General features: G+C 43.9%; 1 long non-coding RNA gene across 1 annotated transcript in view; it reads left to right on the top strand.

Annotated features, from left to right (window-relative positions):
- LOC126298896 (uncharacterized) overlaps positions 1–20,675 on the top strand; it is a 35,395-nt gene extending 14,720 nt beyond the window's left edge. The window contains exon 3 of the long non-coding RNA XR_007552692.1: positions 20,495–20,675. This is a non-coding gene — a long non-coding RNA (uncharacterized LOC126298896). The remainder of the gene's footprint in view (positions 1–20,494) is intronic.
- The last annotated feature ends 1,629 nt before the right edge of the window (positions 20,676–22,304 follow it).

The raw sequence follows: 22,304 nt of genomic DNA, 5'->3' as shown, positions 1-22,304 counted from the left end.
ATCGGCAAGGTGCGAGGGGCGCTAGAATCGCCACAACTATACGGTTTGTGAACAGGACGTTTCACCGCTAGTAGTAGTCGCTCGTTGCGGCGAACTGAATCGGCGCCAAGGGCGAGAATCGTATACAGTGCGCATCACGATTAGGAGCCAAACCTGACATTGGGGAAAGTGTAAGAGGGGGAAGGGCGCCGAGTCACTCTTGTGTGGGGAAAATGTTCAACCGGCTCGACCGTACCCAGAATCTATCGTGGCAGTCTCGTTTGGCTACTTGTGGCTTACCCCAGAAATTCAAGCACTGCGCTGTTTTTGGATGTTCATGTCTCGACGTACCTCGTTCAAACTATGTACAACAAAACCGTATGTAAACCAAAATCAACATGTATTCGATCACAAGAAATTGCATATCGAGCATAAGCTAGATATCTTTCGATGACTCTGTGGATCCAGACGTGCTGTCGATCAACTGTGGTATACACTTAGCTGGCAAGTCATGGGATAGCACATGAACAAGATGTAAAAGGGAGTGCATTGGCGGAGCCGTGGTTTCTACCCCGCTGCTTCATCTGGAAAAGTTGCCGACGTGATATGGCCGCACCGCGTGAATTAACATACTTTTATTGCGGAATGGTACTTGAAGCGAGACGCAAAGAACATTGCATTTCGGTTAGCGAATTAAATTTTCCGCGATACACTGTGTCAAGAAATATGCCCAGAATATCAAATTTCAGACATTACCTCTTACCGCGAACAACGCAGTGGCTGATGGCCTTCACTTAACGACCTAGAGCAGCGGCGTTTGCGTAGAGTTGTCAGTCCTGATATACAAGCAACATTGTGTGAAATAACCGCAGAAATCAATGTGGGACGTACGACGACCGTATCGGTTACGACGGAGAGCGAAATCTGACATTAATGGTCGATGGCAGCAGAAGACCGACGCGAGTGCCTTTGCTAACATCACAACATCGCCTGGAGCGCCTTTCCTGTGATAGTGACCCTATCAGTAGGGCTGTACAGTACTACAAAACCGTGGTCTGGCCAGATGAGTCCCGATTATCAGATAAGATCTGATGGTAGGGTTCAAGTGTTTCGCAGACCCTACACGAAGCCATGGGCTCCAAGTTGTCAACAAGGCAATCTGCAAGCTGGTGGTAGCTCCATAATGGTGTGGGCTTTGTTTAAATGGAATGGACTGGGTCTTCTGGTCCAACTGTGAGACCATGTGCAGTCATTCTTGGACTTCATGTTCCGAGACGACGATGGAATTGTCTCGCGGTTCTAGGCGCGCAGTCCGGAACCGTGCGGCTGCTACGGTCGCAAGTTCCAATCCTGCCTCGGGCATGGATGTGTGTGATGTCCTTATGTTAGTTAGGTTTAAGTAGTTCTAAGTTCTAGGGGACTGATGACCATAGATGTTAAGTCCCATAGTGCTCAGAGCCATTTGAAACGATGGAATTTTTATGGATGACAATGCGACATGTCACCGGGCCACGATTATTCGCGATTAGTTTGATGAACATTCTGCACAATTCGAGTGAATGGTTTGGCCACCCAGATCGCCATTTCGTGAATCCTATCTAACGTTTCTCACATAATCGAGAGGTCAGTTCGTGCACAAAATCCTGCCCAGGCAACACTTCCGCTGTTACAGAGGCATGGTGGCTCGGTATTTCTGCAGGGACTTGGAACGACTTAAGTCCATGCCACGTCGATTGCTGTACTAAGCCAGGCAAAAGGAAGTCAGACACGATATTAGGAGGTATCCCATTACTTTTGCCACCTCATTGTATGAACAAAGGTGGTGGTTTGTCTAAGGCGTTGTATACTTATTGCTGGTGGACGTTCTCTTAGAGTTAATAAATTATTCAAAAACCTAAGTTTCCTAGCACGCGCTCTGAGTGTCGTAAAAATTTCTCAACGTCTGTGTTACACTGCGATGCAGCTAAAATTCCTTTCGGTATTGACGAGTTAAGGTTCACGTAGGGGCTTATACCAATTCTGCAGGTACGAAGACATCGCGGACGTCTGTGTTCACGACCGATAGTTTAAGTAAAAAGGGAATTTGCTAAGCTATTGTCCTCAATGGAAGATCAAACTGTAACAAATTATAAACGGCTGATGTTTGGTGATGTTGCTACTCGACATCTACAAGACTTATATCTTTCAGCCACGTAAGCCCAGGATTAGGGTACCACAGATGTTGCAAAGTTTTTAATTTTTGTCTCGATAGAGGATCGACCTACCTGGATTTGAAAACAAACATTTTCGCTCATTTTTCAGGGGATTCTTACATAAACAATGAACGATAAAATTAAATGGTGCTGAATGTTTAGGAATGTGCAGATAGAGTAGGAGCCAGATTAAGTACAGAACTTCCTCTCTTCGACGATCTGTCGCCTTCGAGGAGGGTACTGAATTTTTGGGATCGAGTGTGGCGGTGAAGCAACTTTGGAATCACCCTGTGAGAATTCAGGGCCTGCTGTGAAAAGGGCGCATACCTGCGACGCTCCGCTCCTTCCCCTCTAGCTTCGCCGGCAACTCAATCTAGGACGGCTTTAACGGCCAGGGCCTCTTCGTCGCAGTGTTTGTTTTACCGAACGTTCTTAAGACAAAAATTAGTAGCTGTGCTAGGTGAACTCAAAATGGGAATCGTAGAAAGAAATGTGGTTGTCGTTTTGGCGAAATCATGTTGGGTAAATTTAGACAACCAGTACTAAAAGCATACTTTCCAAAAGTCGTGCTGTCGCCATCGTATGGTGCTGGTTGAAAATACGGTAAGGGATAAGGCCGCAAAGTCATTTCTCTCCCACGCAATATGCGAATGGTATTGGACAGGAAATAAATAATTTTGATGTATTCTCCGCAATAGTAGGAAATAACGAAAGGGGCTAACAGAGGACGATGAAATGAGCAAATAATAGTAACAATGATATCCCCATCACAACCACACTGTTATGTCAAAGGCTCCAGTTATTTCTAAACACCACACGTGAGGCGTAAGTTAGAAACTTCCCTCCCTTGATTTTATCGTAGTTACTGATACCTAAGTACAGATAAATTCCGTTTCGACAACAAGTGTATCCGTCGTGGATCGCTAATACCGTGGCCTCCCAGGTCATCCCGTAGGCTGTTTTGTATTTGTCACGATATTTAAAATTTAACGTGTATTCAAGTCCTGTTGATGGTTGTCAGTACTTTAGAACAACCCTGGGATTTCTGAACTTGAGTGGCTATGCGGAACAATACTCGTTGTGCTTGTCCTAAAGTGTATATCCGCAGTGTGGATCCTCAGGGACTTTGTAGTATGGTGTTGTCAGTCGTAACACGTCGTATCGGGGGAAACCGTCGGTTTCCAGACCGATGTTTGTTGAGTGTATTTGCTTGTTTCATTGCCCTCTGCTTGTCATCTTTCGTTTGTACCTGTAATAGTCAAGCCGCCTCTATATCTTAATACCATCTGATAATTTTGTCCTAGCAATATACGAAGTTGAAAATCTGAAAAGGATCCAATAAATGATTTTAATGAGGAACAAAAATCTAACTCAGTGAGCTGCTTACAATATGCCTAAATAATAAACACCATTTTTCCATCAAGATTTTGTGCTATGAACACTTCACAAGGAGATTTGCTCAAAAGAGAATAATAATTTTAGAGATTTCAAATATTCAAAAAATTGACTGCATATCGTTTCACTGCACGTTGTCGACAACATAAATATGGTAATCACGTATTTTTTTATTAATTTATTTTCTGAAAATATGTGCCAGTTTGCAGCATTTCGTTATTACATCGGATTTTTTTAATGATTCGATAATTTGTTGAATATGTAGATTCATAAACATTTCGTTTTCGCCGGGGAACGTGCTTGGAGTGTATAGACAAACATTCATTAATATTTTGGTAGATAAAAGAAAATACACATCATAATGGATTTCATCGACTGCTAAAAAAATGTACTTACTACAGGCATGATTACTTAATATGTGACAAAAAATGACGTTAGAAATATTTTAAAAATATAAATTATGTGAGTTACAACTTCGACTTATACGATACCTTTCCAATAAACTGACATGCCTGATTACAAAAGATTAGTATTCGTAACAGTCATTACATTATGTGTATCATTTGTGAAGCATCCGACTAACTGAAAACGCTTTCACAAGAACACTGTGTAATATTCGCTAGCTTGAAACCGATGGCAGTGAAAGTTTCGTGGCTATTTTGTAATTCAATTTGGTATTTTAACAACGAATTGATGTACATTGTGTTTGCTCTCCTAAATACTGCGAGCATAGGAAATACTGGAATAGTGATCACTTGTGCTCGAGAGACCTGTGGTAGCTGATACCTGTGAACAATACTAAAGGCGCCAGTTGGCCAAGAGCCGCGGTCGCATAGCACTGTGACTTATCTGAGACCTTGCGGCGTTATCACGCTTGCTGCGCTTCTGCTGCTCTACGGCCTGCTTTACCGCCTGTCCTCGTTAAATGCAGCTATTAACCGTCTAAACGAGCTATGTAAATCAACTTTTATTAGTAATAATCAATACGTTCGTTTATTAAAACCACCCGCCATTTTAGACTGGGGACTTTTGGGGTAACTCATTGTCTCGTGCTATCATTTCTGACAAGATTAAACGCAAGTAGGCCTCGAACTAAGCACGTCAGTACTAGTTAGCCTCTAAATAATGTCCCAAAACAGTTCTTACGTTAACATTCGCTGGGAGACAAAAAAGGGCAAGTCTTCTCGTAGACGTCTGCTGGTGCTGACACCACCTACCGATATTATGATGATGATAGCGACGCGTCGTCACATGGAGTCTGACCGATCAAATGCCACAATTAGGGGACAATAGTCGAAGTTGGAACCAAGGGGTGCACAACTCACTCGCTGTTGTCATAGACAGGCTAAACAGAACTGAGATCAGAGGGAAATCACATACCCTCATGTCCACGGAATGTTGCGCAAACTGTTCCGATACAATTACGAATTGTTGGGGTGATAGTGTCTTCTTTGAATGTACAGGTCGCCCGTGGGCTGCTTCTTGCGAAAAGCGAATGCTTGTTAACGGATAGGTGCCCATATCGCTGGTGAGAAGAGGACAATGTTGTTATCAAGACCTATTTAATCTCTTGTTTTCCAACGGGGATGTGCATTCAGACATAATAGCACACTGCCATCGACATGTGTCGTTAGTCGAGGCAATCGGTGAAGTCCAACAGCGGGAATGGTGTGGCGATGGGGGCGGGGACATCTGTACTCCACAGCGGGAATGTCGAGCTGGGTCGTATGGCCGCGGATAAGTTCTTAAGCACTGAATGAGGTCGTCCATCTGTGCGCTGCCACAATCGGCGACGGGGTACTTCGAGGCGTATCATAAACAAGTAGTTGCTTCGTTCAGTTGATTCTAGGGGAGAATAGTTTTCTACTAACGGAAGTGCGATGGTACATAATTGATACGGTAGCACGTGAAGTGGCCAGTTGAAGCACGAACTCGACGGAGGAGTCTCCTGTGCGTCGTACACCAACGATACGGTCGCTACTGACTGCGCAAATGACGAGAATCTTAAAATGGTCGTGCTACGAGATGTCTTCTTTCAGAGGGGCGACGGACTATATAACAGGAAGTGCACACAACATCAGTAACGAAGTCCTTGCGGCAAACATCCCAGACAACGAAGCGAAATTGGGAGACAAAATCGTGCGGTCCTAAATTTTTGCACTGTGCCAGGAGGGAGTGTCACGGACAAAATACTAAAAATCCTGAACGGTAAGCTTTGAGATGGGGCTGGGTTTAAAGGTCACTTATGTTTTTCTCTAATAACTTGAAAATCGCGGTATCTAGCGAAGAGTTTAACTGTAAAAAAAAAGAAAAAACTGCTTAAAATTTCGTACAAGAAAGATCCTATTGGACTTTTTTTCTCCAGGACTAATAGTTTCAGAGATCATTGGATGGAAAGATGGTAGATTATTGAAAGTATTGTTCTAATGGTATAGAATTGTTAATCATTGAATGAATTGGGTTAAAAACAAGTACTGTTCCACAGCCAGATGCAGCAGAGCGGTGTTACAGGCTAAACTGTGTTCCTGGTATTTAACAGGATGTAGAGGGCAGATGGGCAGGATAGAAGGGCGAGGGAAACTAGGTCGCCGGATTGTGTTTATGGACTTACCCTTCACAGGTCTACAGACTGATGGCCTAGCTGGTGATCCTCCACTCTTTCTCCCCCACTATGTCACAAGACGCAGACACAGGGCAAGATACGAGTACATAGACGCTTATGAATTACTGGCGGCACAGTGCGCAGACAGCCTGGGGAATGTTTGTTTTTCAGAAAATACGTTAACCCTGCGAGATATGAGTGTTAAACTGTTCGGAAGCTACAGTGTTCATCCGGGAAAACATCCCCACCGTGAGCGCTGCTCGCTTTGGGTTCCCAGAATGCATCACCCCAGCATTTCCTGTTCAGTTGTCTTATGTGAGTAGACAACATAAACTTCGCCGAGCTCGTGTTTCTGCAACAGAAGCAGGTCGCGTAGGTTTTACAGAACTGCATATATTTCAACATACGCCAAGCAGACCATTACAGCCGATTACTATTTATTTATTTATTTACACCTCAAGTTACGTAGGGCCAAATTCAGGAGCAAATCTCTTAGGTTGTGGAACGTGTCACAAAAGTAATAACAGATAAAAATGAACCCGAAAAAAGTCAGTCCATAAGTTTAAGGAAACGCAATCAACTACACAATAAGAATCAGCTTTCAAGGAACCCCTTGACAGAATAGGAGTGACCCAAGGGGAAACTCTTCAGTTTCGATTTGAAAGTGCGTGGATTATTGCTAAGATTTTTGAATACAAGTGGGAGCTTATTGAAAATGGGTGAAGCTGTATACTGCACACCTTTTTGCACAAGAGTTAAGGAAGTCCGATCCAAATGCAGGTTTGATTTCTGCGGAGTATTAACTGAGTGAAAGCTGCTTATTGTTGGGAATGAGCAATACTGTTAACAGTAAGGAATATACATATTAAGAGGCCAATGTCAAAATACACAGACTCGTGAACAGCGGTCGACAAGATGTTCGTAAACTTACACCACTTATTGCGCAAACCGCCCGTTTCTGAGCCAAAAATATCCTTTTAGAATGGCAAGAGTTACCCCACAATGTAATACCATACGACATAAGCGAATGAAAGTAAGCACAGTCGCCTAATTTTCGTGTCGAACGAGCACTCACCGTTCGAATATTAAAAACGGCAGCATTAAGTCGCTGAACAAGATCCTGAACGTGGGCTTTCCACGACAACTTGCTATCTGAACGCCCTGAAATTTGAACTGTTCAGTTTCACTAATCATATGCCCGTTCTGTGCAATTAAAACTTCAGATTTTGTTGAATTGTGTGTTAGAAACTGTAGAAACTGAGTCTTACTGTGATTTAGCGTTAGTCTATTTTCTACAAACCATGAACATAGGTAATGTACTACACTATCTGAAACCAAGCCATTGTTGCACACAACGTCCTTTACCACCAAGCTAGTGTCATCAGCAAACAGAAATATTTTAAAGTTTTAAAATCACCTGTAATACTAGAGGGCATATCATTTATATAAATAAGGAACAGGAGTTACAGGAGTTGCCCCAACAGTGATCCCTAGGGATCCCCCCTTCCCCCCTTTACCGTGACTCATTTATAATGTACAAGACGCAGTCAAATTAAAACGAGAAGATGGAAAAATGAAAGATTTATTATTACAAAAGTAATCGCCATAACTGTTATTGCAGTTATTCCACTGTGAGATAAGACGATCAGTTCCTTGATGGAAAAATGTTTGCGGTCGTCCACGGAACATGGCTGTAACCAGGCCTGCACTACTTCTTCCGAATGAAATAGACTGCGAAGAACGTGTGTCTACACGGCTCCAGAAATACAGGAATCGCATAGAGATGGATACCGACTGTATGGAGATGTGTGAACAAGTGTAACGTATTGCCAATACGCAGACAGAAAGACACTTTCCTGTATTACTACACGAGTGAAGAACAATCACCAGAGACAGTTAATTCAATAAAATATCAAGGAGTATGCGTTGGTTGGTTGATTCGGGGGAGTGGACCCCGCGAGGTCCTCAGTCCCGTCTGATTAGGGGAGCCTGGGGAACCATCCCGGCATTTGCCTGACTCGATTTAGGGAAATCACGGATAACGTAATCAGGATGGCCGAGAGCAAGTTTGAACTGTCGTCCTCCCGAATGTGACTCCAGAGTGCTAACCAGTTCGCCACCACGCTCGGTGGAGTATGCGTACGGAGGGGATTAAAGTGCAACGACCGAAGAAAATTAGTCCCAGGAAAGGCAGTTGCTAGCCTCACAAAATCCCTCCGCCACACACCGTAAGGCTGTTTGCGGAGTACAGGTGCAGATGTACGTGTACTGTTTTCTACCGGTTTTATGAGTCCCGTCAACCTCGTAGCTAATGAAACATGGTGAATAACCCAACGTAAGTTTGAATTCTTCATACACCAATCGTTATCATTTGCTGCTCGTACAAAATTTTTCAGTGTGTCCTCTCACATCTTCTCGAAAACATTTAGGAATCGTTTTGATACAGCATATTATATGATGATCCCATTTTTCAGTTGGATTTCTTTTAATAAGTGCTTTATTTCCTTTGAGACCTGATTTTTTTCGAGCATGATTTCTTTTTGAGTTTACCTTTGTAAATAATTGCTCTTTTTGTTTATGTCTGTGTAATGGTAATTCGAACTGCATTTGCCCAAATCCTGAAATTTAACATGATTTACCTCCCAGTTCTCGAACAAATACAATTTACATTCCTGACTTCCTGTCTACTGAGTCTGCTTCTCGCATTGTATCAATTTTTGCACTATATGACAACTTTCAATTCGAAAGTGATTTATGGCTGTCACACCCTTTACAGATTTTCTTATTTGATGAACAGTTACATCCGCAGCCCTATTTGGTGCTTGCCATGTTGATTACCTGTTTGCTTTCTTCTAGATTAATGTGTTACTGACAAACCTTTGTTCTCGACCTATCTCTAGCTCTGCTACATACGGAGGTTTACTCTAAATAACCGATCACTATCTTAGTCCTTGTTCTCATTAAAATCTCCCATTATCAGCAAGTTGTGGTAGTTTCTTCATTTATCAGTTTCTGAAAGACTTAGTCGTTTCGTGTTAGATGGTAATGTAAGCGCTTCATTGATTTCCAAGGGATTTCTTAAGTTTATTTTTAAAACAAGCCTACTTATTCTCAGATTACTTCAATACAGCATCTGTGATACTGATTTCTAGTTGATGGCAAGTCTACTCCTCACTTTTCTCCCTGTTTCTTTATTCCACAAAAGGTCCTAAGTCTTACTGAAAGCTTTATCCGAGAAAAAAATTTTGATCAGTCACATCAGGAGCCCACTCAAAGTGTAAATTGTTTCGAAAACATACTCGACCTCTTAGCAAGAAATAACCTACATCACTACTCTGCAATTCACATTTAAGTGCTTGGCAGAGGGTTCATCGAACCACAATCATACTATCTCTCTACTATTCCACTCCCGAACAGCGAGCGGGAAAAACGAACACCTAAACATTTCTGTTCGAGCTCTGATTTCTCTTATTTTATCTTGATGATCATTCCTACCTATGTAGGTTGGGCACAACAAAATATTTTCGCATTCGGAAGAGAAAGTTGGTGACTGAAATTTCGTAAAAAGGTTTCGCCGCGACGAAAGACGTCTTTGCTGTAATGACTTCCATCCCAACTCGTGTATCATATCTGCCACACTCTCTCCCCTATTACGTGATAATACAAAACGAGCTGCCCTTTTTTGCACCCTTTCGATGTCCTCCGTCAATCCCACCTGGTAAGGATCCCACACCGCGCATCAATATTCTAACAGAGGACGAACGAGTGTAGAGTAAGCTGTCTCTTTAGTGGACTTGTTGCAATGTCTAAGTGTCCTGCCAATGAAACGCAACCTTTGGCTCGCCTTCCCGACAATATTATCTATGTGGTCCTTCCAACTGAAATTGTTCGTAATTTTGACACCCAGGTACTTAGTTGAATTGACAGCCTTTAGCATTGTACTATTTATCGAGTAATCGAATTCCAACAGATTTCTTTTGGAACTCATGTAGATCACCTCACACTCTTCGTTACTTAGCGTCAACTGCCACCTGCCACACCATACAGCAATCTTTTCTAAATCGCTTTGCAGCTGGCACTGGTCTTCGGATGACCTTACTAGACGGTAAATTACAGCATCATCTGCGAACAACCTAAGAGAACTGCTCAGATTGTCACCCAGGTCATGTATATGGGTCAGTAGCAGCACAGGTCCCAGGACGCTTCCCTGGGGAACACCTGATATCACTTCAGTTTTACTCGATGATTTGCCGTCTATTACTACGAACTGCGACCTTCCTGACAGGAAATCACGAACCAGGCGCACAATTGACACGATACCCCATAGGCCCGCAGCTTGATTAGAAGTCGCTTGTGAGGAACGGTGTCAAAAGCTTTCCGGAAATTTAGAAATACGGAATCAACTTGAGATCCCCTGTCGATAGCGGCCATTACTTCGTGCGAATAAAGAGCTAGCTGCGTTGCACAAGAGCGATGTTTTCTGAAACCATGCTGATTACGTATCAATAGATCGTTCCATTCGAGGTGATTAATAATGTTTGAATACAGTATATGCTCCAAAACCGTACTGCAAACCGACGTCAATGATATAGGTCTGTGGTTCGATGGATTACTCCTACTACCCTTCTTAAACACTGGTGCGACCTGCGCAATTTTCCAATCTGTAGGTACAGATCTATCGGTTAGCGAGCGGTTGTATATGAGTGCTAAGTAGGGAGCTATAGTATCAGCGTAATCTGAAACGAACCTAATCGGTATACAATCTGGACCTGAAGACTTCCCCGTATCAAGCGATTTGAGTTGCTTCACAACCCCTAAGGTATCTACTTCTAAGAAACTCATGCTAGCAGATGAGGAAATAGGGATCATTATGACGGCTACATGTGTTAGTAACCAGAAGGTCGTTGTAGTGACTTTATACCGTAACATCCAAATCCACCAAACATAAACGCAAAATATATCTATTTATAAAAAGCAGATAAAATTTCGCTTTACGTCTTCTTAAGATGCAGTCTCCGCTCCCTTTTCAAATTTATAAGCGTAACCCATATGAGGCCGAAATAGCGTCGGTCGGCAATTGTAGGTATCGAATGAATTAACCTCCTGCCCATAAGGTCTGTTGGATAACCAGCCGACCGCCCGATTTGCCTTAGTGCACATGCGCGTTGTAGATCAGGTGTTAACGGGAGCTAGTGTATCTTAGCGTATCACCCTCACGGAATTGGAGGGGTCGCGTGCTCCGCGGTACGAACTACCCGCATGGGATTCCACCCGACCTTGTTGTTAACATCCTTTCTGTCCACGTTGTTGACAGAGGGTTAATAAGATCCTCCACGTTACACAATATTAGTCAGAAAGGTGTAGCTTGCCAAATTTAAAAGAACGCAATACCTCCGAGATTGACCATGTTTACTGAAACTCAAAATTTAGCGCAAACTTCACTGCGAGAGTGGGACACGAAGGACATTTCCCGGACAAAGGCACCGATGGCGTCATCGATGACCGTCTCTCCCGTCTCACAAGGGCCAGTTGCCATATGTATAAAATGCCCCGTGTCTCGTTTGAAAGTAGGGCTTCTCTAAGTATAAATTGTCTGGAAACTTAGTATGTTGCATTGCCATGCTTACTGTCCTGGTAGAGGTTCTATTTTGTCACAATCCAGTTCAAAGCTATCGAGCTATTACTAATAGTGTAGATTGTAGAATTCCGGGCTTAATGGACGAGACACTGTGGCACATTCTATGACGTCAGAATCGGAGTTCGAGAACACTGACTGTGACGTCTGAGACAAGGGGATGTTCGTGCCATTTCACTCAGAGGTGTATGGTCATTGCTTCTGCCAACTCCAGATTTGTCTCTCCGATCGCGTATTCATGGTAAGGGAAGGGAAAGGGCTCTACGCCCCTGCCGCGGCCGCCTCCTCCCTCGCCGTCTGCGAACGTCCAAACCGCACCGCGCCGATTCACCAGTTACAGTAAGTTCAAAACAGGGAGAAAACCCATTTATCCCAAGTTTAAAATGATGGGAAGTCTGTTGGCTATCAAACTATAGAACAGTCGTCCTAACATTAAAACTGAATAGCCCAGTGATTCGTTCTGTACTGTCACACTCGTTGCTATCGTACGTAGTTGAGGGGAGGGAGGTGTAGAAATAGGAGAGGTATTCACTTGCATCTTTATTTAAATACCGCAGTCCCCATAACGCGCTGAGCTTTAAGCGCTCGAGTCGTGGGCAACCCCTGCCGTACCCCGCTGTGCTGAGGTGTGCTTCCCCGGGTCAGGCGCCACAGCCATATTCTCAGGCTGCAGACCGCGTGTAACTCAGCACCAGCATTGCTCTTAGCGCACCGCATGACGTCACACGGCCCCCGAATTCGGGTCGCTTTGGCCTGCAAGTGCGTGCTTACGTCAACTGGTCGGCGTTCCGTCATACCGTTAGGTGACATTCCGTAGTCCATTGCTTCCCGACTGCTACTGGCCGCCGCGCCCGCATCTCGTGGTCGTGCGGTAGCGTTCTCGCTTCCCACGCCCGGGTTCGATTCCCGGCGAGATCAGGGATTTTCTCTGCCTCGTGATGGCTGGGTGTTGTGTGATGTCCTTAGGTTAGTTAGGTTTAAGTAGTTCTAAGTTCTAGGGGACTGATGACCATAGATCTTAAGTCCCATAGTGCTCAGAGCCATTTTTTTTGCTACTGGCCGCGACTGCCTTCAGTGCTCTGGACCCCCGTCTCTGCTCGCATTCAGCAACAGTACCGTCATTATTTTTGTCGGGTCTCTGGGCGATTTGCCGCATGCTGTACTAATATTCTGTGAAGGTTTGAATGAAAGCACGTCTTGAAATACACACTATTTGCTAGTACCTCTGCAACCTAGTCGTAAATCTAATTTGATATTCTGTATTCCACACATTGAACGACAGTGCGGAACTGTATCGAACATAGTACCAACATAGACTCGTGTATCTAACGCCATCCAGCGTCGTGAACAGACAGCAACATCAGACGTCAGCATAGTATTTCTAAATGACAGCCCGTCAGCCCTCGCCTTATGACCGATACAGACCGTGTGTCCTGCCACAATTGACACGCTCTCGATGGCTGACTAGGACATACTGGTGGAGCTCTATCCGAGACCAGGCATACTAGCGCAGCCTTATTCAAAATGACGGCTGGCGACGTACAACAAATCACTGAGTTTTTGCGTCAGATTTATGTTGAAATCAACGAATAAACATATCGAAATCAGTGAACTTTCCATCTAAAGAAATGTTAACCCACTTCGAGGTAATATCTAGGAAGTTTAACACCGACCGAAAGTTCCAACACATACTGACAGCCTAACTGAATGGCAATTTAAGATTTGTCCACTATTCCAGTTATTGCTAAAAATCCAAAAGAACAACTAGAAGAAAACCGAGAGTTCCACACATCATTGACGAATACTGGTGCTAGTGACACAACGGCTTATTAATGTTGCCAAGAAATCTTAAGTCTTACTCCCTGAAGACGCCATCCCCTAAGACGCCCATACGACCTACACCAGTCGTCTATAAACACCCCAGCAAGTCGAATTGTAAGAATAAAAAACCCGGCAAATACATATGCCGCCCGTAGCCTTCTTATCCTAGACATTTCAACACGAAAAAACTGTCACCAGTATCAGACACCAGACCACGGCACATTGTGTCGACATGGATTGGAGTCTGCAGGTGACTAAAACTCCCGAGCATTTGGGTAATGGGAGGCGACGCTGTCACAACAGTAGAGCTACGAATCACTCGTCTGTCGGTCAACAGCAGGAAGTGGCACATCGCCACGTGGTTTACTGTGTTACATTCCAGGTGAGTAAAAACGAGTTTGTCAACTTACAGGGGTGGGAGTAGGACTGCTATAAATAGCTCGTGGAATATCCTTCTGGTTTATAGATGACCGTGCTGGTCACTGACTGTAAGGCAACAACAAAATAGATTGCTTCGTCAGAGCAACGTTCGCAAACAATTCTATGTATCCAGTTAGTGTGTTCAGAATGCCTTAAACTCCTTCCGTGCACCACACTAAAGCATTTTGGTGTTGCAGATCACACCCAAAGATCCCTTTCAGCCCTACGTGAGATTTATCTGATTGAGGTACAATTCTGCGCTCGCGTATATAACGATAGGAGCCGACCTCTTTCAAGAGTATGGGGTGACTTAGCCCTCTGGCATCATGCAGCGCTGCTGGCTCTGTAGAAATGACGAGTTTTGTGCGCCGTGCGGACCAACGCAGTATTGCTGTATTTATTTTACTTTTAAGATATGGACCTAACGACTGTTGGATGGCGTTAAATCAAACCGAGCAAGATGTCGCAGTGGTTTGCACATCGGACTCGCAATCGGAAGGACGACGGTTCAAACACGGGTCCGGCCATCTTGATCTGGTTTCCTGTGATTTCCCTAAGTCGCTTCAGGCAAATGCCAGGATGGTTCCTCTGAAAGGGCACGGCCGACTTCCTTCCCTAATCCGGTGGGACTGATGACCGCCCTGTCTGATCCGTCCCCCAGATCAGTCGATCGTTAAATCAACATCGGCACGTTCGCACCCAGAATACTGTACCATACGAAATGCTCTGCATATGTCGGATGTCCCAGGTACAACCTAAAATAGTTAGTTTTCCTACGGTTCTGCCACACGTTTCTCTAGCAATTTGCCTGACGGTTGTTTTTTATAGGAGAGAGATTTTGTGGTGATCTAGTGTTCTGTTTTTGTTCTCTACGTTACTGCAGCATGCTTTAAGTTCGGTCATCAAACGCTGCTGCCTGCACGCGTTTGTTTCTGTCGAAGAGTGCACCTACAGCTTTCGCGGAGTGGTGGTCACGGCACTGGAACGTAATGAGGTGTGCATTTCGTTCTTGCGGAAGTCCGACGTTAGCATGTTTCTCATGCACCAGTAGAGGGGGCGTAGCTCCGCTATGGCTGCAATCGTTCGGTAGACGTTTGCGGTGGTCTAGCGTCTGGATCTCGGTGGATTTTGGCGTCTCTTGACACGCCCTTCAGCTGTTTAAATATGTATAAGTAACAATTTCTACCCTACTACACACATAACGAAACAGTTTTGGCTATGATGCAAGACTTCGCGGCTGTCCTCGTGCATGTCGTAGCGATCTCGACACGCAGTGTTCTATTTTACAGCGATATCGCATACATACCTAGGTAATGCGATGTTGTTTAAAGGAAGAAGCTAGTACGATCAATTTTATAGTGCATGACTGGCAGATCTCGAACGAAATCGTAAACATCCTGCTAAGGCCATAATATTTATGAACAGTAGATGCAAAAGTGTAGCGGAATCACGCGATATTCACTACTTTCGGTGAAATTTTCATCTATTTAAGCATAAAGTTGTGCGAAATGACGCGGATGTGTGCGGGATTTCGCGACAGGAGTGGGGGTGCGTGGCACACTGGGGCGATGTGCCGCTCACTGCTGCAGCCGACACGCGTGTGATTCATGGCTCTACTATGATGACAGCGTCACCTCCCGTTACTCAGATGCTTGGGAGCGCCTTTCACCTGCAGTCTCCAGTCCATGTCGACATGATGTACCGTGTCTTAGGGGAAGGCGTTTTCAGAAGTGGATGGAAGACTTAAGCTTTCTCGGAAACATTATTAAGCCGTTGTGTCACTACCACCAGTATTCGCAAAGAATGTGTGTAGAACTCTCGGTTTTCTTGTTGTTGTTGTTGCCGTTTTGGATCTTCAGCAGAAATGACAATAGTGCACAAATCTAAAACGTCTCTTCCATTTGGCTGCAGTATGTGTTGATCTTTCGGTCGGTGTTAAAGGTCCTGAAAGGCACCTCGAAGGGGGCTTAATATTTCTTTAGGTGGAAAGTTCACTGATTTCGATATATTATTCGTTGATTTCACCATAAAATTGACGCGAAAATTCAGTGATATGTTGTACGTCGCCAGCCGTCATGTTGAATAAGGCTGCGCTAGTAACCCTGGTCTCGGATAGAGCTGCAGCAGTGTGATATAGTCAGTCATCGAGAGCGTGTCGATTGTGGCAGGACACACGGTCTGTATCGGGCATAAGACGAGAGCTGTCGGGCTGTCATTTAGAAATACTATGCTGACGTCTGATGTTACTGTCTGTTCACGACCCTGGATGGCGTTAGATACACGAGTCTATGTTGGTATTATGTTCCATACAGTTCCGCGCTGTCGTCCAATGAATAGAATACAGAATATCAAATTAGATTTGCCATTAGGTTGGAGAGGTACTAGCAAATAGCGTGTTGTTCAGAAAATAAATACGGAGTACTACTACAGTTTCTGAAACTGATGCAGTGTTTGCAGTCGTGTCGGCTAGTGTCTAAGTGCTCACTCTAGACGTTTGCCTACATAGTACGCCTCTGTGCAGTTTCAAAATTTAGACATGATGAAGGAGAGAACGCAGGACGGCGAGTGGGCGTAGAGCCTTTCCCTTCCCTCCCCGTTGTGTGTTTAAATAAAGAGGCAAGTGGAGAGAGAAAATCGTTAACTGAACCAGTGGCCGGCCAGAGTGGCCCATCGGTTCTAGGCGCTACAGTCTGGAACCGCGCGACCGCTATAGTCGCAGGTTCGAATCCTGCCTCGGGAATGGATGTGTGTGATGTCCTTAGGTTAGTTAGGTTTAAGTAGTTCTAAGTTCTAGGGGCCTGATGACCTCAGAAGTTAAGTCCCATAGTGCTCAGAGCCAACTGAACCAGTGACCGTACACCTCCGAGTGAATAGTAGCCTGGAAGGAAAAGCATGTCACGTAGGGCTGCAGACCCGTGCTTACCTGCACTGCCAGTATTCCAGAACTTGGTTTCTGACGTCTTAGAACTTACCCCAGTATGGCAAGTCTGGACCAGTATGCAGGAATACTACACTCCCTATAAATAGACCGACCGGTCGGAGCTGGATTGTGACGTCATGGATCCAATTTTGGAGCTCTGGGGCAGTACATCAGAAGTCTACACAGTTATAAATAGCCCTAAAGACTGAACTGGATTGTGACATCATACAGCCTGTCCCACTAGACCAGGTCAGTAAGCATGACAATGCGCCATCTTACATTTCACGAGAATTTATACTTGGGACAGCAGCCCTGCTTCCACAGGCGCGGGTAAAACACACAAGCGTGATTGGGCTATTGTATCAATTTCCACCCAAAATTTGAACTTCCCGCTGTTTTGTATATACGGCAAGTGTCCTTTGTGAGGCAGGGGAGGGAGTGATCGGGAACGTAATGGGCGCCCTGCTTTGTCCGTAAACTGTCGTCTTTGATCTACTCTAGCATTAAAGTACACGGTAATGTGTTGACCAGTTCTGTGTACCGTGGGGGATCAGTACCATCTATCACTAATTTAGTTGATATACATTGAAGCGCCAAAGAAACTGGTATAGGTATGCGTAATCAAATACAGATACGCAAACAAGCAGACGACGGCCCTTCGGTCGGCAACGCGTATATAAGACAAGTGTCTGGCGCAGTTCGTAGATCGTGGATATTATCAAGAATTGGGATATTACGAAGAATTGAGTGAGTTTTAACATCGTGTTATAGTTGGTGTACGAGTGATGGTTCCTGTACGACCATGTCATGAGTGTACCGCGAATATCAGGAATTTGGTAAAACATCATATCTTCGACATCAATGCGGCCGGAAACAGATCCTGTAAGAACGGGACCAACGACAAAAGAAGAGAATCGTTCAAAGTGACAGAAGTGCAACCCTTTCGCAAATTAAAAGATATTTCAATGCTGGGCCATCAACAAGTGTCAGCATGCGAGCAACTCAACGAAACGTCATCGATATAGGCTTTCGGAGCCGAAGGCCCACTCGTGTACTTTTGATAACTGCACGACACAAAACTTTGTCTCGCCTGGGCCCGTCAGCACCGACATCGGACTGTTGATGACTGGAAACTTGTTGCCTGGCCCCCTCGACGAGTCTCCTTTAAAATTGTATCGAGCAGATGGAAGTGTACGGGTATAGAGACTGAATCCATATAACCTGCATGTTAACGGGGCACTGTTCTAGGTGGTGGAGGCTGTATAATGGTGTGCATATGCTGTTGGAGTGATGTGGGACCCATGATAAGTCTAGATACGAGTCTGACAGGTAACACGTGCTTAAGCATCCTGTCTGATCACCTGCATCCATTTATGTTCATTGTGCATTCCGACGGACTTGGGCAATTCCAGGAGGACAATGCGACACCCCACACGTCCAGAATGGCTACAAGATGGCCCCAGAATATCTTTTCTGAGTTTAAACACTTCCGCTGGCCATCGAATTCCCCAGACATGAACATTATTGAGCTTATCTGAGATGCCTTGCAACGTGCTGTTCAGAAGGGATCACCACCCCTCGTACTCTTTGTGATTTAAGGGTCAGCCCTGCAGGATTCATGGTGTCAATTCCCTCCAGCACTACTACCGACATGAGTCGAGTCCACGCCACGTCGTGTTGTGACACTTAATCCGTACTCGCAGGGGCCCTACACGAGATTAGGCAGGTGTACCAGTTTATTTGGTTCTTTAGTGTGTGTGTGTGTGTGTGTGTGTGTGTGTGTGTGTGTGTGTGTGTGTGTGTTGCCGTCCATGCTATTAGTTTGAATTAAAGCCGCATCTGGTCGGTGGTACACAGTTCGGAAACAACGGAACTCGAAAAAGGAATTATCTGCTTTTTTAAATCGACATATTTTTAGTTCATTTTTGGTGGATTTGGATGTTACGGTATAAAGTCACTCTACAACGACCTTCTGCTTACTAATGATCCCTATTTGCTCTGGATTATTTCTTGCTAAGAGGTCGAGTATGTTTTCGAAACAATTTACACTTTGAGTGGGCTCCTGATGTGACTGATCAAATTTTTTTTTTCTCGGATAAAGCTTTCAGAAAGACTTAGGACCTTTTGTGGAATAAAGAAACAGGGAGAAAAGTGAGGAGTAGACTTGCCATCAACTAGAAATCAGTATCACAGATGCTGTATTGAAGTAATCTGAGAATAAGTAGGCTTGTTTTAAAAATAAACTTAAGAAATCCCTTGGAAATCAATGAAGCGCTTACATTACCATCTAACACGAAACGACTAAGTCTTTCAGAAACTGATAAATGAAGAAACTACCACAACTTGCTGATAATGGGAGATTTTAATGAGAACAAGGACTAAGATAGTGATCGGTTATTTAGAGTAAACCTCCGTATGTAGCAGAGCTAGAGATAGGTCGAGAACAAAGGTTTGTCAGTAACACATTAATCTAGAAGAAAGCAAACAGGTAATCAACATGGCAAGCACCAAATAGGGCTGCGGATGTAACTGTTTATCAAATAAGAAAATCTGTAAAGGGTGTGACAGCCATAAATCACTTTCGAATTGCAAATGCAGTTCGAATTACCATTACACAGACATAAACGAAAAGAGCAATTATTTACAAAGGTAAACTCAAAAAGAAATCATGCTCGAAAAAATCAGGTCTCAAAGGAAATAAAGCACTTATTAAAAGAAATCCAAGTGAAAAATGGGATCATCATATAATATGCTGTATCAAAACGATTCTTAAATGTTTTCGAGAAGATGAGACGACACACTAAAACATTTTATACGAGCAGCAAATGAAAACGATTGGCGTATGTAGAATTCAAACAAACTTACGTGGAAGACACTATTAACTCCATTAGACAAAATTCTGCTCGTCTCATATTCCAACATTTGTGTTCACTCAAGTTGATTGGAGCCTACTATCTGGAAAATGCAGTAGAAAACTACAGTACGATCAGCGTTGGCCCATGGTGAAGAAACCGACAAAGAAACGCGCCCCCCTTCCTTGCAGTACTGCTGTAGGCCACTGAAAGGTACTAAGCATTTTCCTTTGCCCTTTGGTGACACACTTCCTATTAAAAGTTTGTGCTGTAGGAAGACGTGTAACCACAAAGCCGTTAGCTTTCCCCCCTCCCCCCCCCTCCCCAATACATTAGACCTAGCATTATACACTGAGCATTGTGAATCAATGTTCGTAGTTTCCCGAGAGAGCGACTTGTCCTACAGTAATTACAGGACACTTGCACCCCTGTACGTGGGAAATAATATGCACATCGTCGAATACGAGATATGCGACAGTGTTTTTAGTCTTTGAAAACTCATAGCTGAATACATGTTGAAGTGGGTTGCTTGATTGCTTTCTGTTTTTGGTATTGGACGAATCGTCTTATTACAAACCTAATTTCTCACGCAATAAACATAGAATAGGGAGATAGGGAATGAACTAAATAAACCCAAAGGCGATTTTTTACTAGAGTCTGACGTTTCATTTTTGTCAGATGATATGCGAAGTTCACCGGCTCCAGGGAGACGGATGTCAACGATGGTGCACTGCCAGGAAAGGCAGAACGGAAAGACAAGTGCCGCTCCTTTGTGGCGTGACCCTATACCATGCATCTGCTCTTCATGTGACCATCTTTCACGGCTGTGAGCGGATTTTTAAGCAAAATACACACACATTGGTAAGTGCTAAGTGTTCTCAAATGTTGGGTATGTTACATAAAGAATTAATTCTAAGTTTATCCGTGGGCTCCATAGTTCCAGGGTAGTGGTTGGGCTGAGCGGCTGCACTTAATCGTTGAAACGATGACCTCCTTTCTGAGCCTCATTGATCTTGCCTAGCTGCGGTGTGTGAGTCAAAGCGTTATTACTTTAGATTCTGGCAGCTGATCGTTATATATGCAAGAATTCTTCGTATAAAACTTATTTTGTCAAGTCACTTTGTATGAACGAGAAGGAAGTCAGTCTAGAGTTCAAATCAAAATTTTTCATATAATTGAATCTGTACAAAAACAGGAAGTGATAATCTGCAGCGGAATAATGAGCCCATACTTCTGAAAGTATTTAACAGTTAAAGACTCGCTACAGTTAAAAAGTGCATACGAGTCGGAGAATCATATTCTTATCTTTATCATAAAATGATGTTTAAAGCTGTGATATCGACGCATACGTCACGGTCCCAGTCTATGCCAGTACGTCCTTACTGGTTTACGAGCTCCAGAGGGACGGTCGTGCATAATTTGTTGGGCCAGCACCCGGGCCAAAAGGGTGTGGCAGGGCATGGCTTAGCCACCGCGAGGCGTATTTCTCTAGAACGAATCCTATTTGCAACGGAGTTTACTATCCAATGAAACTTTCAAATAGATTAAAATTGTGTGTCCGATTCTCTCCGAATTGCTTAAATGTATGCCACGCCTACTCCAAAGAATGTTAACATAGCTACAGTGTTCTACGCTGGCTGTCACTAACGTCTTACTTGCGGCTTCCGTTACAGTTTCGCCACATTTTCACAGAGCTGTTTGAACTAGTGTAAGTTAAAACCTTTGCGTTCCATTCCATTTTCATTATCATCTCTATAGATAATTAAACAGTATAGGCACAAGTAATTTGACACAATTGTAATTGTACAGTTTGTTTCTTTTTTTTATGAACGATACGACGCATGTATCCAAATGTAGAGAGCTGTCATTCAGTCCACTATGTGGAAATTCCGTGAAACGGTTTGCATTTCCTTGCGACCGGACAACAAAGATTGTTTGCTGAGGATAACAGCATCGTCTGCCGACGGACTTGAGTGTTGGAGAGATTAATGCATTGGTCGTTTATGTATAATGAGAACATACATAGATTACTGGGACACACCTCGTATTACGTACACTGCTGTAGAGCATTCGCCGCCCAGCAAAGTGTACTGGGTTCTGTTAGGCTATCTTGTATGAAGCTCCCGTAGTTACCATTCGACAGTATGGTAATGTACAAATACCTACCGGAAAACTAAAAAGACTGACTGATTGTTCATTTCAATGTATTGGTTGCAAATTATCGAGCGAAATAAGCGAAAGCTACCTGTTTCACATGGTTGGTTATTCCAGTATCCCTCCTGATTCTTTCAGATACACTTATTCTCCGAACTTATAATACAGGGTGTCCCAGGAGTAACTATCAACATTCAGAGATGACAGAAACGATCATTCGAAGCGAAAAAGTCTAGTAAACATCAGCTCTAAAATGCATACCTTAAGAGCTATGAGCATTTTATCTTCGATACCGTGAAAATTTTTTTGTACTGAACAAGAGCTCATAGCTCTT

This window comes from Schistocerca gregaria, chromosome X (assembly GCF_023897955.1).
Source record: "Schistocerca gregaria isolate iqSchGreg1 chromosome X, iqSchGreg1.2, whole genome shotgun sequence".
Classification (NCBI taxonomy): domain Eukaryota; kingdom Metazoa; phylum Arthropoda; class Insecta; order Orthoptera; family Acrididae; genus Schistocerca; species Schistocerca gregaria.
This window is presented reverse-complemented; position numbering and strand designations above follow the sequence as displayed.